The sequence below is a fragment of the Sus scrofa genome, chromosome Y, assembly GCF_000003025.6.
Source record: "Sus scrofa isolate TJ Tabasco breed Duroc chromosome Y, Sscrofa11.1, whole genome shotgun sequence".
In the NCBI taxonomy this organism is placed as follows: domain Eukaryota; kingdom Metazoa; phylum Chordata; class Mammalia; order Artiodactyla; family Suidae; genus Sus; species Sus scrofa.
In genome coordinates this window covers 20206016-20214662 of record NC_010462.3, presented here as the reverse complement: position 1 = coordinate 20214662, position 8647 = coordinate 20206016, and the positions used below count along the sequence as shown (strand labels likewise).

The 8647-nt window shown below is 40.4% G+C and overlaps 1 pseudogene; it reads right to left on the bottom strand.

Moving 5' to 3' along the window:
* LOC110257922 lies at window positions 5225-5990 on the bottom strand (annotated as a pseudogene).

The window sequence follows — 8647 nt, the reverse complement described above, 5'->3', positions numbered from 1 at the left end:
GAGACCTATAACTCTTTTCCTACCATAAGCACATAAGAAGCAAAGACACCAGTCTGAATCCAGATAGAATGAATAAGGGAGGTATCCAAAGGTATTCAGATGATTACGTTTGTTTATCATAGTATAATTTACATCCCATAAGGAAACTATTTGTGAGGCTGCAGCTAATTTCCATTGAGTATTTTGCAGTGGCCCCTTTCCAATTTTTAGTTTTGAGCCAGTAAATCCCAAAGTGGGCCAATGTATTTGCAAGTTAGAATTGTCTGCAAGTGAATTGGTTCCCCTTTCCATTTTCTCAGCCTAAGAATTTTATTATTAGCAGATCCAAATTCTCTGTTAGGTCCCCAATTTATTGCCCTATTGTTTTGAATAGGAAAAACAGAAAACAAAAACTCAAGGTGTATTCACCATGCAATCATCCCATTCTGTTTCTCCCTGTATCCAGGAAAGGGCTTGTTTAGAAATCTTTTTGGATGGCTTAGCATATTTATCATATTGTGACTATGTTACTTTGCAAATACTTAGTATTGATAGCAACAACCTAGGGATTTTTGCCTTGTTCCTTTTGGAGTTTCTATCAACCAGACCTGATTATGCATAGGCACAATCCAAGGCAATATTGTAGCATTATGGCTAAGACAAAAAGGCTTGGGTACCATGTGTCCTGTGTAATTACACAGGGCACCCTCTAAATGCATATCTGGTAAAGTAGACATTTTTGGACATGAGAGGAACTAATTTTGAAGTTTTAGCCATAAAAAAGATCCTCCTGTGTAAAACCTGTCAGGTACAAAAGAGACCTGATTCAAAGTGTGTTCCTATTAATGCTGTAACAAGCACTCTTTGAGTATGACCTGTACTCCCTCCATCTTGACACACCTTCACAAATTCAGAGATGCCCCCTGAAATTTTACAGAGGCCATTGCCCTTTTACAGCTGTGATTGGCATTTTTATATGCCAATTGATTCATTGACATCTCAGCTGCTTGAGAGTGTACCACCTGGCACCATCCCATTCAGTTAGGTGGTCCACAAATTGTGGATAAGGTTCTGTAGGGCCTTGAAGATATTGTACAATAGATGCTTGGGTGTTTCCCAATCAGGAAGTGTCATCCAGGCCCATTGGACTCCTACACACAGCTGTTCATATGCCCAAGGATTGATTTTCCAGGTCAAGAATGGGCTCTGTCCCTACCAACATTTCAAAAAAATGTGAACATTATTTCTTTGACTTAAACCATCTTGTTCCTGACAGAAGTCCAATAGAATAGACCTCCAAATGAAATAATCTCCACCATATAGAGTGGCTTTGGCCCTCATATGCCAATCCCATGGGGGAAGATGGAGTGTCCACATGCTTTCTACCATGCTCATAGTAAAGGGAGCTGCAACTACATTCTGAACCATACCATCATGAAGAGGCTTAGGAGCTTCAAAATCAAAGGGGATGTGTGTATGCATATTTTGCCCTGTGACTTAAGGGTCAGGGAAAATAGTTACAGGGCATGCAGATTTTAGGGCTGATGGAAGGGGAGTTAGTGCTGCTTCCACAGCTAACATTTTATTTAAATTCTCATCAAGAAAGGCATTTCCTGAGGTTGAGGGGGAACAGAAGACATGGTCTTTTCTTTATGTTCCCACAAGGGTTCCAAAATGTCCTTGTTAGTCCCCATGTGGAAAAAACAGAAACAGAAAGAGATGACCCAGAAGGATGGGTGTGCTTTAAATTTTCTCCCACATGATCCCAACATTCTGGTTCCATACTTCCTTCACCTGGAGACCAAGGGTTATGTTTAGAACAGTGTCAAACAATGCCGCTACCTTAGACTCTATTATCAAATCCCTGGACTCTTTCAACATATCTTTAAGCAATTGAATATATTATGTAATTTATTGTGATTGACTCATCTCCATTGTTATCCTGGTTTACAGTTTCTACTTGCCAGCTCACAGTTGAGACTCCATGGAGTGCCAGACTAGCCACTTTGCATTCTGTACTTTCACTTCCTCCCTCTCCTGGTAGAACTTTTTTTTTCCTTTTTCAACTCATAGCTGACCTTCTCTTCCAGCCCCAGGTTGGACACCACTCTTCTCTTGTCCTGTGCTGCAGGTCAATGGGTGTCCTGAAAGAGGTATAACACAGAATATAAAACATCAGACACTTTTTACATTTTAAAAGTGGGGGACCAGGAGGCACTCTGTTCCTCTGAACAAAGGCCTATAGACTCTAGCCCACAAGACTTTTATGAGGGAATGTGACCTGTTTAGGTTAGTGAGCAAAAGTATGCTTGGGGAATGTCAAAGCTATCACTTAGTGAGATATAGGGAGACTACTTGAAATAAAACTCACAGATATGTACCTCTAGGATATAGTGCAGCTGCCTAGAGAACAGCATGGTTCATTTATATAGCCCCTTTTTATTTTGAAAGGAAACCCTGCACTTCAGAACCTTGCATCCATTGGCAAGCACGCTCATCTGTCTTTTGCCATCACAAACATTTCTTGGCTTATTGTGCTTTTGCACTACCGAGTTTGCTTTCGGCAGAGTTCAGCAGTTCAGTGGTCTCTAACAATCAGCAAAAGATCCACAGTGCATACATTATGGACTACTACTCAGCCATAAAACAGAAGAAAAATAATGCCATTTGCAGCACCATGAATGGAACTAGAGACACACGTACTAAGAGAAGTAAGTCAGGAGGAGAAAAAAAAATACCGTGTGATATCACCATATCTGGAATACAACACAGGACATAGATGAACCTGTCAACAGAAGAGAAACAAACTCATGACTTGAAGAGCACAGTTGTGGTTGCCAATGGAGGGGATGAGGGAGTAGAATAGATGAAGAAGTCAGGGTTGGTGAATGCAAACTCTTAGATTTTAGTGGATAAGCAATGAGATCCTGCCATATAGCACAGGAAGCCATATCTAATCACATGTGATGGAACACGGTGGAGGATAACATGAGAAAATGAATGCATGTGAATAACTGGTAACTATGCTGTACCACAGAAATTGACAGAATACTGTAAATCAACTAGAGGTAAAGTAAAATTGTACAAAGGATAGCCAGTATTCCTGTATGTATTTTGCTTAGCTTGATGCCAACCACAACAACCACCAGCAACTTTCAGGAAGATTTGGTGATAGCTTGGACAGACCCCAGTGGGCTGCTCCCCTGGAGTAGCATGATGCCATCCCAGACCCTCAGCAGCTGTTGCTTCTGCTGTTCTTCCCTGATTGCTGCACTCCCAGAGGAGTCTTGCCTGCGATCATGTTTGTCCAGAAGGTTCTGATGCTCCTTCCTGTAAAGCTGGGTTCTTTATGTGCCACCTCAGCCCTGGGTCATGGGTGTCTGGGAGGGGGACTGGAGACATCTTGGAGTATTTTGATAAATACTTGGGATATTCACATGGGTGGTTTTTGCTTCAGCACTTAAATGTATTTAGAAACATACATAGCTTTAATTCTTCATTAGTATATGTTAACGTTGGTATAATGCTTTGGCAAAGAGAGTTGTGTAGCATAATACAAAAGAAAACTATGGTAAGCTATGGTTTCGTTACAACATTTGCAGTATTTTTTCAGTTTGACCATGATAGTGAAAAGTGAAATGTTTTTGAAAAGTACTTTGGGGTATGAGAACAAATATCAATCAACATTTTTGTGTATACGCTGATGAAGTGAAGTAGAGGGAAAATACTTTTTTTTTTTTTGTCTTTTTGCTATTTCTTGGGCCTCTCCCACAGCATATGGAGGTTCCCAGGCTAGGGGTCCAATCGGAGCTGTAGCCACCAGCCTATGCCAGAGCCACAGCAACGCAGGATCCGAGCCGCGTCTGCAACCTACATCACAGCTCACAGCAATGCTGGATCATTAACCCACTGAGCAAGGCCAGTGACCCAACCCGCAACCTCATGGTTCCTAGTCGGATTCGTTAACCACTGCGCCACGACAGGAACTCCCTGGAAAATACTTTTCTAATTAGCCTAATGTGCCATTAATTATGCTATATCTACTCACCAGGTAGTGTTTCCATGGAGACAATCACAAATGGTAAAGGACTTGATGCATTTAGTAGCATTTGTCTTTTAAAAACCAGTATGTAAAAGGCGTAGACTTGTTCTTATTATATAAACCTATCTACATGTATTTTGATATAAAAGGCAAGTCCTAGAATTCATAGACACAGATTCAGAAAATAGAAAATGAGTTTCAGGTACAAAGTCTTCATGCAAATGTGTTACCTACTAGTCATGGGAGATTTACTGAGAATGGCCACAAAACAAAAAATGATGGTATGGTGCTGGACATGAAGCAGATGCAGAAAACACGTGCTTCTTAACAGATTTACTCCTAAGGCTTGTTTCTGTTTCAGTGTGCCTATCATGGAAGTAATGGTTGTTTTCAATGCCAACTGCTTTTGTTCTCCTTGCTGCAAAAGGGCAAAATGAGAGAAGTCTTAAAGTTTTATACACAATGTAAAATAGTAAAAATCCATTATTTTAAAGTTAAATGAAAGGAGACCACATTTTATATGCATGTTATTGACTTATATATAAGATTAAAAAAAAAAAACCCACATATACTACAGAAAGCAACAACAGCTTTCTTCATAGGAACCTTTATTGTGCATGTATTTGTTCTTTTTGGGTTGCAAGTGCAGCATAGGGAAATTCCCAGGCTCGGTGCACACATGTAGCTGCAGCTGCTCTGGCAATGATGTGATATATCCAGGATCTGAGCTGCATCTGTAGTCTAAAATCCTCAGTTTGCCTCAAAAGCCTAATCCTTAACCACTGGGCAGGCAAAGGATGGGACCCATATCATTGCACACATGTTGGGCTCTTAACCTGTTGAGAGAGAGCAGGAACTCTGATATAGGTATCCTTAATATTATGCTACTTTACTCTCTGTGGCAAAGGATTATATTGAAGTTGCTTTGGGAAGAAAAACAAGTAATGGAGAATTTTATTAAGTAAAAGAACCTCACATGATAATTAATTAAGCCTAGTGGTCTGGATTAATTTGTGTTTGTTGTTTGCTTGTTTTGGGTGATTTTAAAGATTGGAATTGTTTTTTCTTTTTTCTCCTGGGGAAATGCAACAAACAAGGACATGCAATAAACTCTCAGATAGCCTTCAATATTAATCATTGACTAGGTATTTCATTGAGTTGGATTTTTTCCAGATTCATTCATTTTATTCCTCTAATATAAAATTATGTGGTGGACACAGTTGGAGCCTAGGCCCTCTGCACAGAGGTTCTCATTTGGGTACTGACACGGTGCTCAGTGAATTCCTGAGAAGCAGACTTGGAGAACACCATCTCTCCAGAGATTAGGAGTGAGATAGCTGTACTCTTGGAAATGGCATCAAAGGTGGCCTCAGGGGAGTTGCCCAGCTTGGCAGTGCAGCCCCTGGTAGAAGTGTAGCAGTCATCAATTCCACATCAGCAGTAGCTTCTTAGACAGGGGCTGAGACAATGCCAGTGGCCCTGGGGGCAGGGAAGAGGCACATCAACATGGAGCCACAGTGGAAAGGCACTTTGCAAGGGATGATATGTGGCTTGCCAATCTTGTCCCCCAGGAGCTGGCACACTGCACCTGGATGATGGAGAGCTTGGCCAGAATGATGGCCCCATGGGTGGCAGTGGATACCAGCTTAGAGCATTTGGCACCAAAACCAACGTTGGTTATCCCTAGTGGTGACAAATGTCTTGAACATGGTCCTCCGACCAGCAAATTCTGCTTCTGCACAGGCATCATCTTCATAGACTGGTCCTTGAAGGATGCCCCCAGGAAAAGTCGATGATCTCAGATTCTTTGATGGGCAGAGCACAGAGAGAGATCTCTTGCAGAGACTTGATCTTCATGTCTTTGACTCGGTGGGCCACCTTGGTGATTGGGAGCTTTGTCTTCCTTGTCCTCAGCTCTGCCCCCACAAGCTCCCCATCCTTGTCCTCATCTGCCTGGGCCATGACCCTGGCCTCGCTGAAGCTCCGGAAGCCTTTGTGGAAGAGCCTTGGTCTCCAGCTGTAGGTGCCCAAAGCCTCCAGCCTTCCTGGAGCCTCTTGCCCCTCCCACAACACCAGCATCATCTGCCTTTTAGTGTTTTCATGAAGAAGCGAGTTCTAGATTTTTGAGGTTCAAGTGGTTTTATGGAAATTGATCTGTATTGGAAAACTGAGTGTGGTTTGTAGATACTTCCTTCTAAGGTTTAGCTTTTCTTGTTATCCTTTTAACAGAGACTTCCAAAGAACACAATTTTAAAAATATTTAGACTCAGTTTGTACTCACTTGTTAATATTTTCTTTTATGGACAATGCATTTGGTATCAAATCTGGCAGTTTGCCTAATCCTAAATTTGAAAAAAATCTTACTTTCACTTTTTCTCCAAAGATTTGTATAGGTTGTATATTTTGTGTGGAATCTTGCTCCAATTTACGTAATTGTTCACTGTGGTGATACCTAAATTTTTGTTGTTGTAGTTTGTGTGCGATATTCATCTATTTCAATACTTTCACATTTGTTGTTGTTTGCCTATGATAGTCACCTGCTCAAAAGATTCTCATACCTCCATTAAATTGTGTTTGCACTTTTGTGTAGAAACACATAGATGTAAGAACATGGTTATGTTTTTGAGCTCTTTATTCTGTCTGACAAAACAGGGAAGGTTTTATTTCTTGTTTCTGTCCAATTTATATCTGTCTCTGCCAGTTAAATGCAGTCTTCTAGCCACCATTGCTTTGCTGGGATTTTTATATTAGTTGGGTTAAATCTGAAACTCAAGGAGCCATTTGACTAGAATCCATTATTTTCAAAATACCTTGAATCTTCCAATCCATTGATATACTTCCAATCCAGAGTGCAGCTCCATATTTTCTTCATTTTTTAATCCCCAGCCCCAGAATTTGGTATATTTTCACTTCTTTTTAAACAATTTGTAATAGTACTGCACTTTTAATATCTGTGTCCCTTTGTTAGGAGTACATGTTTGTGTATGTTGATCTAGTATCCTGTGTCTGTTCTGAACTCTCTGATTCTGTGTGTTTCTTAGTATCCTCTGGTATATTTATAGGTGTGCAATCATATCTGAAAACGGGGAAGGTTTTCTTTCCTTTCTTTCTTTCTTCCTTTCTTCCTTTCTTTCCTTTCTTTCCTTCTTTCCTTTCTTTCTTTCCCTCTTTCTTTCTCTCTTTCTTTTTTTTTTTTTGTCTTTTTGTCATTTCTTGGGCCGCTCCCTCGGCATATGGAAGTTCCCAGGCTAGGGGTCTAATCGGAGCTGAAGCCACTGGCCTACACCAGAGCCACATCAACGCTGTATCCGAGACGCCTCTGCAACCTACACCACAGCTCACGGCAACGCCGGATCGTTAACCCATTGAGCAAGGGCAGGGATCGAACCCAAAACCTCATGTTTCCTAGTTGGATAAGACAACAACTGCGACACAACGGGAACTCCTCTTTCTCTCTTTCTTTCTGTCTTTCTCTCTCTCTTTCTCTTTTTCTTTCTCTATCTCTCTTTCTTTCCTTCTTTCTTGCTTGCTTGCTTGCTTTCTTCTTTCTTTCTTCTTTCTTAATTCCTTGCTTTCTTTCTTCCTGACCTACCTGCTTTTTACATCTTCTCATAGTATGTTACCTAGATCTTCCTGTCCATTACTAAGTGGTGATGGCAGACACTTTACTCCATTTCTGGTTTTAGAGGGAAATCGTTCAGCCTTTCATCATTAAATATATCATTATAGAGTTTTCATAGGTGTTTTAAGTGGAGGAAGTTCACTTCCATTCATAGTTCAAACTTTACATGTTCAAATCAAGACTGAGTGTAGAATTTTGTCAATTTTTTCTTCACTGGCTGTTGTATCAAGTGTTTTTTCCTCTTCCATCAATTTAACATGGCAGAGTGTTTGAATCCATCCACAATGATTTTAGAGTTATCAACCAGTCTTGCATGATTGAAACAAATGGCAGTGATCATGATCTCTGTGCGTGTCTCTCTTGTGTATATATATCTCCAAGTAAATACTTCCCCTGGGATTCTTTGCATCTCTGGCCATGATGGGATTTGGACTTTTTTTTATATTGCTTTTTTCTAATTTTGGAGTAAGGCTAATACTGCCTTCATTAAATGAATGAACATGTGCCCCCCCACCCTTTAATGTTTTCGAGGTGATCATAGAGAACAGATGTTAATTCTTACACTGTTTGGTGAAATTTTGCAATTTCTATCTCATTATGTAGAATCGGTGTTAATTCTATAAATGATTGGCAAAATACTCCAGTATTGACCATCTAGGTCTGCAGACTTCTCTTAAACATTTAGTCATAAGATGTAAGTAACTTTTTTGGCAACCCTGTGGTATGCAGAATTTCAAAAGCCAGGGACAAAACCCTCACCATAGCAGTGACCTGAGCCACTGCAATGACAATGCCAGATCCTTACCCTTCTGAGCCACCAGGGAACTCCTGAGAATTGAGTATCATTTATAGTGGAGAAGTTATCTCAACTGTGTCAGTGTATGCTTTCTGAAGAATTTGTTCATATCACCTAGGTCTTAATCTTATATGTTCATAGTATTCACATTTATATTTTTGTTACTATTATTATTATTGCAGGGATGTAGTGAAAGCCCACTTCCTTC